Genomic DNA, 14,548 nt, shown 5'->3' with positions numbered 1-14,548 from the left:
AAGAGAGAAATGTACACAAAGATGTGGTACAAGATTTTATGCATGCCAAGAGAGCCTTCATGTCAAACACCTAAGCTTAGTCCTGAAAGATGGGCCTGGATTAAAGAGAGCATTCCAAGCCTCGGAAGCAGTGTGACCGAAGGAGAGGAGGCAGCCTGTGCCAATCAGATGGCCAGATGGGGTCTAGCTCCTCATCCCTTCCACCTGGATAACTGCAAGAGCCTTCTAACTGCTTCCCTTGTCACCAGGCTTCCCAGAACCTCCAGTAGTCTGATCCTGTCACTTACTTCCTCCTGAAAATGTCTGCTGGCTCCCCTATGTTCACTGGATGTAAGCCAAATTCCTTATTTTAGGATGCAGGTAATTTACAACCTGCTCCTGACCTACCTCTCCAGCCCTATCTCTCAACATCTCCCCCATGGCCACCATGCTTTTGCCTTCTGGCACTAAGCTTCTGTCCCCCCCACCCCTACCCTGGCTCTTCCTTGATCAAGTCAGGTGCTCCCATTCACTTGTGGACAAGCACTTGTTCTCCAGCTAGCAATGTCCATGCATTCTCGAGACCGTTCAAATGCCATTTCCTTGGTGAAGCCTGTTCCTCTTGCTCTATCCCTGCTTCACTGCCTTTGCACCTGCCTCTGTTACAGTCATCGTTATGTGCTGACGTGACTGATCTACTCACATGTCTTCCTTTCCCACTAGAAGGACAAGGGCTCTGTCTAACCCTAGGGACTTGGCACCCACAGTCCTGAGTCCCAGGAAATGCACAGTCTAATAGGACACTCATACACACTGAGGGTAAGTTATTTAACTTCTCTGTGTCTTAGTAATCAACTGTAAATTGAGGATGATGATACCCACCTAGGTTGTCACAAGGGTAAATGATACTATACAAATAAAGTGCTTAGAATAATGTCTGACACTGAATAATTGTTCAGTAATGTTACCTGTTATGCATATTTTTACTCTTGTTGGAGTATCAACACTTACAGATAGCTGCCATGTATACTGCACATTTAAACAGACACAAACTTAAAAAAATGTTTATTTATTTATTTTTGAGAGAGAGAGTGAGAGAAGAGTGGGCAGAGAGAGAGGGAGACAGAATCTGAAGCAGGCTCCAGGCTCTAAGCTGTCAGTGCAGATCCTGACATGGGGCTTGAACCCACGAGCTGTGAGATCATGACCTGAGTTTGAGTAGGATGCTTAACTGACTGAGCTACCCAGGCACCCCTAAACAAACACAAATTTAAGGTGTAAGCACTGACTGAGAGTCAGGAGGCCCAACCTCTAGCCATGGATATCTTTCTCACTAGCCATATGTCCCTGGACAATTTACTCTATTTCAATGGACTTCAGTATCCCCATTGATAAATTCTAAACAAACTGGCTTAAATTCCTTTCAGGTCTGATTTGTAATGATGCTGTGATTCTCATTCTCTTGGACAGGCTTCAAGATTCTAGGATATTCAAATAGAGAATAAAAAACAGAATCCAAACTAAAAAAAATAATAATAAAATAAAATAAAATGTTCACAGAGGGTTACAGCTAAACACAGTCGAAGTTTCAAGAAAGACAACATGTGTGGAACTTTACTCAGCACAACTGCCTTGGATTTGGCAGCTTGCTTGGGCCCACAGTTGTGGGTTATTATTCTTGATGATACAAGTCTGTCACTGCCATGGTCCTCGATGCCCAGTGTATTCTCAGCCCGCCCTGGGAAACTGGCAGGTGCCAGTTGGTGGCAAAATGCACCAGAAGGCACTGATTTTCAAGGTTGGGCCCTTGGAATGATGGCTGCCAAGCTGGCTGGCCAAAGGGGTTGGGGTGGTGGGGAGGGAAAGAGAAATCTTCACAAAGAAGCTCTGTGAGCCAGTTCAAAATGTAGGGTCTAATGGCATCTTTTAAATCAGGCTTTACTGAGGAATACACTTTAGAGTAAGGGGTGGGGGTTGGGGCAGAATTAACAAGGAAAGCAAAACAGATGTTAGACTAGTTTTCTAAAACCTGTAAAATGAATGTCTGTATTTATATATGAACATGCCTTTATTTATGGACTTCTAAATTGGTCTTCTAGATTCTAATGACCTCAGTTCTGTAGGACAAATGTTCTTCGTCTTGTAAGTGACTTTGTCTCACAGAACCATGTAAACTCTCCAAAGCCCCAACAAGGGCAGGGCAAGGAGACTGATGGAAAAGGGAGGGACAGGTTACTTTTGAGTACTGTAAATGTAGACAGCGGGCCCTTACCATACTCCTACCAGTGGCACTACACATCCAGTGTCTCCCAGGCTACAGGAAAATAGGACTCTCTATTACTCCCTTTTCCTTCATGTCATCTCCAGAGGCAGATATGAGACCCGTCCCAGGGGTTGCCTTGATAGTTTGCATTTTTTTTTTTACCTCCATAGGCTCTCTAGACACACAGACTCCCTTCGATTTCTCTTCTGTTGGCACAAAGGACTGTCAGTAAAGGCCAGTGGAGCTGTCCCCCCTCCAGTGTTACCCAAGATACCTAGGCTGAGAGGAGCCGCTCTCGGCAGATGCTCCATTTCTGCAGGTGCTGTCTGCTTGGATGGGGCATACTACACATATCTAGGAATCAACCTAAAGAGGCAGGAACAAACAGGAAGCTTTGGTTTATCTTGGGGAAGAAAAGATATATAAAGCTATAGCCCTCTAGCATACAAATTCCAAATCCAAGACTTTCTTTTTAGTCAAAGGCCTAAATGCTGTATCAGATGGGCGTCCTTCTGGGTTCACGATGATACTGGGTTTCACCAACACCAAGATTTGCTTCTAAAAACAGCCAGCCTCCACTGGGAGAAGAACAATGCCAGGAACCCTCAGTGTACTGCATAATATAAGCCAGCTTGGCTTGACCAAGAACATATTAAACCTGGCCAAGCCAATTACAGAGGAATCCATAAGTTGATTTTCAACTAAATCTTTACAAAGCTTGCTATAAAGTGCTCCAGAAATCCTGGGCTGGAAGCAGAACGACTGGAAACATTCCGAGGCACAAACTCCATCGTTTTTCTCATTTCAGTCTCTAGGACTTTTTAAATAATCGCCAGCCCTCTACTGCATGGTGCTGGAGACAATTAAAATCTTGGCCTTGGTTACCTGGGCTTAGGTTAAAATAACAAGGAAGAGTTTATTAAACTAAACAAGATGGCTTCCAGCAAGGACATTCCAGGACAATGTGCTTAAAGAAGAAAAATAGTGTATTAGGTAGAATAGATTGGCCAGGATTGGTGGATAAGCTCCTGATGGAACATAGTTTTTACTCATTTATTTAAAATTCTTCAGTGAAAATATCCACCCTCCCCCTGCACATGTGTGCATACACACACACACACACACACACACACACAAGCCCAGATCATTGTTATAGCATTCAAAACCCTTTGTGATCTAACCTGAATTTATTTTTCAAGATACATCTCCTCCCAGCCCATGCTCTGTGCTCAGGGTTAACACTTAGCTGGTATGCTTGAAGACCAACTCGGCCTGCTTTCCAACCATTTCATAACCATTTGTATTTCTTCAAACTCACCATGTTTTCTGTGTTTCTGAGCCTTTTTTACATACCACTACTCTCTGTAATTATCCTTCTCTTCTTGTCTGCTGAATGAATCACTATTTACATTTCAGCTCCAACTCAAATCTAGCCTTCTCAATGGAGACTCTCCTACACCCCAGTCATACCTCCTCACACAGCCCGAAGGGGGTGCTACGGCCATCCCTCCTCCTCACCTCCATAAAGCCTTGCACATGTCATTCTATTTGTCTATCAAACTTGCTCCCTGGATGGGAAACCCCTTGCAATCATGGCCATAACTGATTCTTTCCTGAGTCTTCACAATTTTGTGTGGTGCCTATCCCACAGCAAATGTTCAGAGATTCTTTATTTCATAAATACAAACTTACCTTTTTTTTTTTTACAAGCTGTAAACACAAAACATATACAAAAAGAGGCAGCCTAAACTGTGGGAATGGGAGTTGCTGTACTTAGAGATGGTGAGGTGAGATGGGACATAAATGCTCACACCTCCACATAGCAGTTAGTGCTGTAACTTGCCCAGCAGACTTTGAAGAAAGTGGAGTCAGGAGAGTCTAAATCTAGTGAAAATAATTATAGCATTTCCACCCTCAACTTTCTATAGCTTAGTAAAAGCAACACAGTCTGCTTAAGGGGATTAAAAATGGGGGTGAGGGCTTAAGAATCTTCCCTTTTATGAACCACTAACAAGAAGCAATGCAAGGAAATTATCGAGGGACACACGGATGTAAGTTTGTCTTCTCACTCAAGAAGCAGTTACTGAAAACATTCAGCTACAAACAGCCCATTAACATGAGCGCTCATGTGAAAACACAGCAAGGGTAGGTCATCAGTGTTGATTTCATTAGCCCATATTTCAAGGCTGTACCCAGTGATCCCCTTCCCCTGAGGGCATGGGAATCCAACTGTGCTCAGCACTGAAAGTATCTGTTGTAAAACAAAAAAATCCACAAATGCTGGTTGATCATTAAACAGAAAGAGATGCTGAGAAGGGCATGAGCTGGTTCCTCAGTCTGGGCCTCTACTCCTTAGGAAAACATTTAAAAGTCCTGAAGGAATACAAGAAGGCTCTCAATGTCCATCATTTGCCATTCATTTATCCATCCAGCAATCATTTATTGAGCACATTGTATACACTGGGCACCCTGTTTGTTGCTAATAAACAAAGAAGAACAGGTTACTGTGTCATCCTTCTAAGAGCTCTTGTGCACAGTGGAGAAGGTGGCCATGAAAACAAACCCCACTTGCATCACAAAGTTAGAACTCTAACAGCAGCATTAACAGGGCACTGGGGCAGGAATAACTCATTCACCAGCAGATCCATGAAGGCTTACAGATTCACAACCACTGGGCTTGACTTGAAGAACAAAGTAAAAGAGGCATTTAAAGGTTGGGTATACAGTTGGTAGTTAAGATCTGTCTTGAAAATCCACGGATCCAAATTTACAAATGAATTACTTAGGAAATAAAGACAGTAAGTGGAATTCCTTTTCAGTATGTATGGAGTCACTTGGGGTTTATACAATGGATCAGGCTCAATTCAGAAACTCTGGAAGTCATAACAGGAAGGAACAGGCTTGAAGTAACAGATTAAATACCTAGAGTTTACTACATACAAATCAAGGCAACATTAGGAGAGATCTGCAAGGCATATTTTCTTCATTTCTTTGTGATTAAGGGAGACCCAATCCCTACTTTGTACTGACCCCACACAAATTCCGAAATACTAGTTTCTTCAGATGGGGAAAGAAGGTCCAGTGACTTTTGAGAGTCCTGCTCTTCAACAATTCAGAGTCTAGCTATAACAGCAGAACTCTGGGTGACAGTATGATGCAGACCAGTCCATAAGCAGCCTTCTTTCCTACTTTGGGAGCAGAGGCTAGGGCTAAGGGAGCCTTCAGAGATGAAGCCTGCTAATAACCACAGAAAAGGGCAAGAGAATGTGACTCTCAGCCACAGTGGGCTTAAAGACCTGGACACTATGGTTTTCTGGAAAAATCTGCCCATTGCTCCCCTTGCATATCATTTAAGCAAAATTCCACGTGCTCAGAATTCATGGAGCTTCAACCAACATTTCCCAAACATCTACCATGTGTAGGCAGCATGCTTTCTGGTTCATAAAATAATCTTCAGAGTCAAGTATTAGTATTTCCATTTTTCAAGTAAAAAAACTGAGTCTCAGAGAAATGAAATAATTTTCCTAGGGCCACATACCTAGCAATTGATGAAGCTGGGAAACAAAAATAGTTTCTGATGCCAACCAAATTCAGTATCCTTTCCTCACACAAAAATGTAAATATTCGGCCCTATGCCCACTCTCACATCTCTTAGGTTTCCTTTACTGGATCTTCTCCAATCTGATTTCTTTTTTTTTCTTTCTGTTTTTTATTTATTTTTGAGAGACAGAGAGAGACAAGCAGGGGAGGGTCAGAGAGAGAGGGAGACACAGAATCAGAAGCAGGCTCCAGGCTCTGAGCTGTCAGCACAGAGCCTGACGTGGGGCTCGAACCCACAAACTGTGAGATCATGACCTGAGCTGAAGTCGGACACTCAACCAACTGAGCCACCCAGGCGCCCCTCAATCTGATTTCTAATCTTCTTTTCAGACAATGAACTGGCAATCTGTGCTGATATTTTCACTCTCCAAAGCATCTTCACTCACACGTCCTGTATGGCTGGTGCACTGGAGCTGTCCCTGCTGTTGTCTGTGCCATTACTCCTGTCTGGTCTGCATTTGTGCCACCTCAAAAAACTTACCTCAGTGGACCTAGTTCAGCTTCTTAAAAAAAGATAGAACTGAGTTGGTGAGATCTACTGATTTATTTCTGATTTTCAGGGAACAGCCCGGTGAGTTTCCAGTAAATGTCTATTGTGAACAAATGAATGACCTGGCTTACTCACGCTTGTTTACTTTATCCACCTGCAAAATGGGAATGTGAAGGCCAGTTACTTATTCCTTCCTCTCATCCATCTGTCCATCCATCCATCCTCCTATACACATATTTGGGCTATGATAACACAGTCAGTGAGGTAGAAGGATATGAAATTAGGCATGATTGGAAATAAGTCCCCAAGCAACAAATCATGACTAAGAACCTTTGTTTCCTTTATTCTTTTCCCCTTTCATCTTCCCAAAGAGCTGTGAAAAAGTCAGCAAAAGGAACACACAATGAGGTTTATGGAATTTGAAAAAGAAGGAAGTAACAGAGAAAGGAGACAGAAACAAATACGCAAACTCTAGGGACCTATTATGGGGCCACAGCTGAGCAACAGACTTCACTCTGAGCTTCCTGGTTGTTTCAGCAACAAGAGAAATGGGAAAGTGATGGTGTACTCAGTAAGTTTAAACCTTAAAGGCTGTCTTCCATTCATTCATTCACTCATTTCATAAGCACTGACTGGACATCTCCTGGCCATCAGAAGCCAGAAGTAGTACACTAAGGGGTATCGTATCCAGATAGACTCTTGCCTTCTCTTTTAAGCATGTATGGGGAGAGGGACTCCTAGTAAAGTGACAAGCAATGTATACTTCAGAGAGAGAGAGAGAGAGAGAGAGAGAGAGAGAAATGACTTGTGACTCACCCTACTTCCCAGAAATACTGGAATGAGACCCTGGATACTACCTGAACTGTGTTTAAATATCATTTGGAGAAGATGGCAGGTGGCTGATTATCCAGTGAGATGACTTGGTTTGTATAAACAGGATAGCTCAGGGAAAGGAATTTCCTGGTTCTTTGAGCCACTGCCTTGTAGCACACAATCTTACAGTTCTGTGACAAAATATTCAAGCTTCAGTGCTGATGCTTGTACAGATGCTCTGGAATATTTCATCACTTACAGTTAAGACATCCTTGGGACTAGTTTTATATATCCAGTCTGCTGGAAACTTGGAAATTACTCAATGTAGTCCCTACTATTCATGACCAAAGAATATCAGAATATGGAAGGGATCTTGGGTGTCACCTAAGTCACTGCTATATTGGAATCTTCCTACTCTTTTTTTAGTAAGGGGCTACCTTGACCTGATCATTTCCAGGGGAGGATACTCAGTGATGTATGGAGCCAGCTCTTTCATTTCTCTTTATTCTCTGTCTCAGTTGCAAGTCACTGAGACTTTGGGCCATTTGTTATAAAGCTTTATCATAGCTGTAGCTGACTATTACATAGGATATTTTGCCTGAACTACCCAAATGATTGGACAAGTCTATCAATTTGTATTGCTTTAGGAGGCCTGCCTTTAGGAGGATACCATTTTCTAATCATGGGGGTCGGGGGAAGTCATGGGGTAGACTGTCCCAGCTAAGTCAACACAGCCAGGGGGCTGGAGAGTTTTGATGAAGTGATATCTGTAGAGTCCAACTGTCACTCTGTCTTCAAGGTCCTCCCTATAGAATCACCTCTTCCATTCTTTATTTCTCTTCTTTCTTCTTCAAACGTTTACTGAGCACCTACTGTATGCCAGGCCCTGTGCTTAGGTACTATGAATGAATAAAACACAAGTCCTGCCCTCAAGAAGCTCTCTTCACAATTTCATGAATATGAACACAGGCCACTGGTCTTCAATTGTATCACTTATTTATCTGATAAACTGGCAATAAATTTGATCAAGTGATTTAAATTCAGGCCCACATTCTTATGCCAAAGTCCACTCTGTACAAGTCGAACTACCACAAGTAACAGAGAACTAACTTCACCTGCAGCCCTTAAAGCAACTGAGGAATTTCCTCCCATTGGCCCTGAGGAAAACGCCACAAACAGGACTGTGAGGGGCCTGTGGCCAAAAAGCTTTGAAGCCATTTTGGGGTTGGGGACAGTGATGATTAATGCCATGGCCTGCTCCTGGGCCGGCATTCTTTCCTCGCCTCAGAGATGGGGGTGGGTGACTTCCCTTGAAGTACTTCTTAGTAAGCTCTTCAGGAAAAGGGTTTGATATTGGAGATTCCCTCGAAAGCTCACTGCTCCCCTCACAGGTTTCTCCAGCTTAATCCCTCACTCTCAGGTTTCTCTTTGTCTGGGGCTGAACCATCCCACCTCCGGTGCTGCCCAGAGGTAGCTCCCTACCACCAGCGCCTCCTCCACAGGCTGACTCCCAGAAACTCCCCCACTCTCCACCCCTGCCACCTCCTGACTCCCAGCTTCCTTTTCACCTCATGCCCCCTCCCCCATGCCTGCTGGGCCCTGGTTCCAGCTCAATTTAGAAAAATGTAAATATAATACATCTCTCCCTGCTGCCTCCCTCAACTGATGATCTGCCTCACCATTATAACTGACAGGCTCAGAGTGGGCTCAGTGCACTTCCTGTGTCTGCATGGGTGGTCCTGGGGATCACGGGGAAGGAAGCCGACAGCTGAGAGTGGGGCCAGGGATCATCATGTCAGGCACACCAGAGGGAGTGGGCAGCTTTGGTTTCACTGCTCTCATTTTTGTTCAAAGCCCAACACAACGGCCTTCTGGAATTGAGAGGTCTAACCTGTTGGGAAAGAAGGAGGAAAACTCACTCTACCCCTATCGCTCTATTAAAGCCCAAGTTCCCATGAGTCCTGATGAATATCTCTCACACAATGGTCTGGAAAGGGGCTCTACCTTCAGTTCTACTAACAGGTCTATGGGGTGACCGTAGGCAACTTGCATCACTCTCTGGGCCGTTTGGCTTCAAGGTGCACTGTCTAGATGGATATATGGACTGGGGTGCCAGCACTGGAAGAAACCCTGGAGGTTACCTGGTCCAGTGGTTTGAAACTATTTATTCTTGTCAAGACACTCAGCAAAAAATGATTATGTGCACCATTCACTTCTATTGGGGTGGCCAGGTTTTGTGCATGCTGAAACTTTCCTTGCTCTCTCACTCAAAAATAATCTAGAAATGTGAGAAAGTGAGGGTGCTGTTGACTCTGCTTTACCTTATATTTTTAAACTATATTATCAGTAGGAGTACCTAAGTTGTGATATATTAAACAGTTGGTTGTGACCATAGACCAGTGGGTCAGGTCTCTGCAAAGAAAAACTCACCATCTAGTCTAATTCCCTCTACTGTCAAGGAGGAAAGTGAGGTTCAGAGAAATGATAGGAGGTGCTCAAGGTCACACCTGCAGTTAAATGCAGAACTGATTCACACCCACTGCTCACTGGATACCTTGGAACGTCTGGAAGGAGACTGCGAGCTCTGCCCTGCAGTGATCATCTGAAGAGAAAAGGGGCTTTACTTTGAAGACAGAGGTGCAGAGAAATCAGAAGCAGTGATATAATCAGCATCACAAAACCATATTCATCCACAGAGATGGCAGAAACTATTGCCTCCAACAAGGTTTTGATATTTGTGTACTTCGGTCTTCTCTCTGGGCAAGTTTTCTCAGGGCTGCTACCTATGAGCAGCATGGAAGGGTTCATATTACACCTTCTCTTATTTCCTTGGCTTACTCACTGGAAAGGAGTACATAATAGGCCTGGGCTGGGGGAGGGGAGAAGGCAAAAGCAAAGGGGAGGAGGGGGAGGGGAGACAGGAAAGGAGGAGGAGGGCAGAGAAAGAGAAACAGGGATAACTCTGATTCTTGGTAATCCACTCAGTGGATTATCAGCCCATTAATACGTGAGAAGTGACAGTAGCACTGCTAGAAGTGAGATGTTTTAGCCTAGATAAGAGAAAGGTGGAGCCAGATGAGCAATACCCTTCTGTTCAGTCACTTCTTTATAGAGTTTTTGGTGTGTTTTCAGTGCCCATGCGCAAGGCCCTGTGTGGCTCCAGGAACTTCCCGCCCCCGCCCCCCAACCCCAGGAAATCAGTTACCAAGAAGTATCAGAGGCATTGCTGTCTTAGGAGGCAGCTTGTCTGAAATCTTGGGGTGGGAGTGGGAGCAGCTAAAATCCTGAGGAATAAGAGAGAAGCGCAGGGGAAAGAGGAGGGGAGGAGCAAAAGGGAAGAGGAAGGGAGGGAAGGAAGCTGCTTTGGGGAGGAGGTGACAGCAGAGTAAGAAGGCACAGGGGATTGATTCCAGGGCAGGGAGGAAGAAGTCAAATGAAGGCTATGAGTGAGAAATTGTCTGTTGGGGTCCATTTTGGCTGGACCCAAGAATGTGTAAGAGGGCCTAGGGTTAAATACATTGAAACAGTGTCCCACAGAGGCCTTAGGGAAGATATGGGAATCCTGGAAGTTTTAGAACAATGGATGGCAAGAAGAAACCGGGCAGTAAAGAGATGGCAGTGGTTGCAAGGGGCTGTGTTGAGGGTTTGCTAGAAAAAAGTACCAGGTGTACTTCATGTGTGTGTGTGCATGTGTGTGTGTGTGTGTGAGACAATGAGGCCCTTTCTTACGACTGTCTGCCCCTGTCACTCTGCCGCTAGACCCTAAGGTCCTGGAGGGCCCAGGGTCCACTTATTGCCTCTGTGCCCCAATCGCCTGGCACACGTCCTGGAGCAGCAATGCCCTTGGGGATGGCCAGGATGGCGGCACCACAGAGGGAAGATGTGAAATCCGAGTTGAGCTTAAATCCAAGTCTGAGGGAGAGTATTCCACTCTGTCCATTTTGGCTAATGACTTGATCCCTGAAGGCAAAGGAACAAATTAAAGCCAGAAGTGACTTTTCTTTGAGGGAAGCCCTGATAATAAACGTGGTTCACTTTGGTCTTGGGAGATGAAAAGGCAAAAAGGGAGGCCAGCCCAAATATAGTGGGATAGAAAGAAGTAGGTAAAGTGCAATTCATTCAAGAAACATTGTATTGAGGTCTTACTACATTCCAGGAATTGGGCCAAGTGGTGAGACCAGAGAGGCAGAAGGGGGTCTCTGCCCCACAAACTCACACTTTCTTCCTCTAACAAAGCAGGTATAGGAGAAGAGAGGAGCTGTCGATGGAAGAACCCAAAACTGCTTCCAACAGATAGGTTAGAGCCTGAGAAACTCAGCAAAAACTTGCTGCAGGCAGGCCGACTAGCACAGGCAAACCAGCCCTGGTGGCCGCATATAAGCAGGTGCACATGTGCAGAGAGCCAACTGGAGCCCAGCCCTGGTGGCCACAGGTAAGCAGGTATGCATGCACATAGCCAGCTGGAGGATGCTCTTACAAGCTATACCATGCAGGGCACTGGAACTTTCACTTAAGGGAAGTCTGTCACGTTGAAGGATTTTATGAAGAAGAGAACACACTCTGGACTATACCTTAGCAGAGCCATTTAAAACAGTGACAAGGAAATGAGGAAGAGGGGAAAAAAAAGGAGGCAGGGGACAAGTCAGGATGCATCTGAAGTCATGAAAAGGAGGTGGGAACTTTCCAGTTATAAAATAAATTAAGTCAAGGAGATGAAAAGTACAGCATAGGGAATACAGTCAATAATAAAACAGAAGTAGAAGAAGAAAATAAAGGAGGAACAATGAGGGCTTGAGTAGGGATGCAAAATTCTTAGTAGAGGCAGGATGGAGCCATGAATAAGAAGGCTCTGGCTCATACTGAGCAGGCCTCTTCTCAGCAGCCCTTGATGTAAAGTCAGAGAGGAATCTTGGAGAAGCAGACAAAGTCTGTGCCATGCAGGGATGCTCCTTCTGGACCCAGAAATTCAAATCTGCAATTTCAGGAGGGCATTGCAACGCTGGTCTCTGAGTGAGACCTGCCCCATGTGTTTCCACCCACTGGGTGACTCTTTACAAGTCTTGGTGGACAGCCCGTGGTCCTCCAAAGTCATGACATGGCCTTAACTCCAAATGAATGAATAAGTAAATATCCAAGCAAAATGCACCTCCCTTTCTATTATAGTTTGACAGGATGTAAACTCATGACCAAGAAAAATGAGGTTCCTCTAATGACTATGTGAATGACAGAAAAAATTCATCTTGTCATCCACATTAAGGGACTCACAGCTTAAGCTGTATTTAAGAAGCTGGAGGAATGCTCTAAGGGGGATAATTGAATTCCTAAGTCAGGAAGACAATAGTGGTTATTTTTTAGATGACTGGAGGAACAGAAGTTTGTGGGTTTTAGATAAACAGATGACAAAAGGAGCCCATTTGCGATGAAAGACTTGACAAGGAGAATCCTAAGGGCTTAGATTCTCTGAAAAGACAAACATCTTGGAGTGTTTTATCTCTCTGACTTCTGAATACAATTTTTAGATTTGCCTTGCTGGTACCCATAGTCTTTCAACATTACTGCCTAACCCTATACTAATGGGTCAGAAAAATCCTCTGGGGTAGTGACCCCCAGTAAGGGCTTTAGACAGTTTTTAGTCAATTCCTAGATTAAAGGGAAAGAAATTGGACTCTTGACAAGAACAGTAAAAGCTCATATTCATGGACAGTCTATGTGGACCAAGCACTGTTGTTGTTGTTTTTTTTTTTTTATCATTTATCCTACCCTTTATTTTATTTTTTTAAGTAGTTTATTGTCAAATTAGTTTCCATACAACACCCAGTGCTCTTTCCCACAAGTGCCCTCCTCCATCACCACCACCTCTTTTCCTTCCTCCCCCTTCAACCCTCAGTTCATTTTCAGTATTCAATAGTCTCTCAAGTTTTGCGTCCCTCTCTCTCCCCAACTTTCTTTCCCTCTTCCCCTCCCCCTGGTCCTCCATTAGGTTTCTCCTGTTCTCCTGTTAGACCTGTGAGTGCAAACATATGGTATCTGTCCTTCTCTGCCTGACTTATTTCGCTTAGCATAACACCCTCGAGGTCCATCCACTTTCCTACAAATGGCCAGATTTCATTCTTTCTCATTGCCATGTAATACTCCATTGTATATATATATATATATATACCACATCTTCTTGAAGCACTGTTTTTTAAAGTATGTTCTCTTCATTCTCAAAACCATTCTGTAAGGTAGGTGCTATTATCATTAAATCTGCTTTCCAGATGGGGAAACTAAGGCTGAATGACTTTATGTGTCATCCCAGAGTCATGTAACTAGCCCAGCAGACTTGGGACTAGAAGCCTGGTGGTTTGACTCCAGAGCCCACCCCTACTCTTACTTAGCCTACATTGTTAGATGGAGTAATACTTGGTAACATTTAGTGTGCAGTCCAGTCTTTGATTGTACATGGGAGCAAATACTTTCTTCAAAAGGGTCAAGAGGATGTTCCAGAGACAACAGGAATAAAAGGGCTCTAACTCAGAAACATAGCTCTTGCACCTATATAAAATATGAGATAAAATAGTAACATCTCTAAAATGGCTGATAGCTCAGCAAAAAGACCTAACGAATTCTGGGAGTGAGTTTCTGTGGAACCCAGCTTGGAAAACCCATGTGTGATTCAGGCTTCCTTCTCTAGAGAAGGAAGTTGTTGACTGAATCATCCTGAACTGTTGAAGGCTCTGTCCTGGTCTCCAAACTTGTTACTCCCCTTATATGCTTAATACATGTCTGATGAATGAAAGAATGAGTGAATGAGTGAATAAGTGTACCTGTGTTTCTTCTTCCTTCCTTAGTCTACTGCCTCCCTTCCACAATTGCTGCCTATCTTCTCAAGGGAAACAGAGTCATAGCACTGGCCAAAATCTGATGTGAAACGCAAATGTAGCAGGTCTTTATCTAAACCTTCTCTCCCAAAAAACCACCATTTTTTACATCAACATTTACTTGTGGCCAGGAGACTCTGAACTTGTGAGTCCTTATTGTTGGAATGTACTCCCTTACTCTTATCATTAATATGTAAACCATCAGAACTAAAAGGGAATTCGGGAATCAAGCCTGACCTCCTCCCTACAGCTGGAAAGCTCTTCAAAACATCCTTGACCCACCATCAGCCAAACCCTGCTTTGAAAATGACCCTTCATTTGCCACTTAAAGTTGTTAAAAACGTACCTCTGTTAATAAATCTTCCCTCACTAATTAAGTAATCATTCATCCACTTACTCATCTTTGTTTATCATACACACCAAGTGTCTGTTATGTGCCAGGAAATGTGCTGGGTTTTGGAGGACATGAAGATGAATAAGCCATGATTCCTACACGCTGTTCTTTAGAATCTAATAGTCTAGGTCTGCAGAATAGATGTCTGA

At 43.9% G+C, this 14,548-nt stretch overlaps 1 protein-coding gene across 1 annotated transcript in view; it reads right to left on the bottom strand.

Moving 5' to 3' along the window:
• The window catches only part of ANO2 (anoctamin 2), a 326,751-nt gene that overhangs the window by 16,806 nt on the left and 295,397 nt on the right, over positions 1 to 14,548 (bottom strand). The window lies entirely within an intron of this gene.

Source organism: Suricata suricatta, chromosome 10 (assembly GCF_006229205.1).
Source record: "Suricata suricatta isolate VVHF042 chromosome 10, meerkat_22Aug2017_6uvM2_HiC, whole genome shotgun sequence".
Lineage (NCBI taxonomy): Eukaryota > Metazoa > Chordata > Mammalia > Carnivora > Herpestidae > Suricata > Suricata suricatta.
The sequence above is the reverse complement of the archived record's forward strand: the minus strand, read 5'-3'. Positions and strand labels throughout refer to the sequence as shown.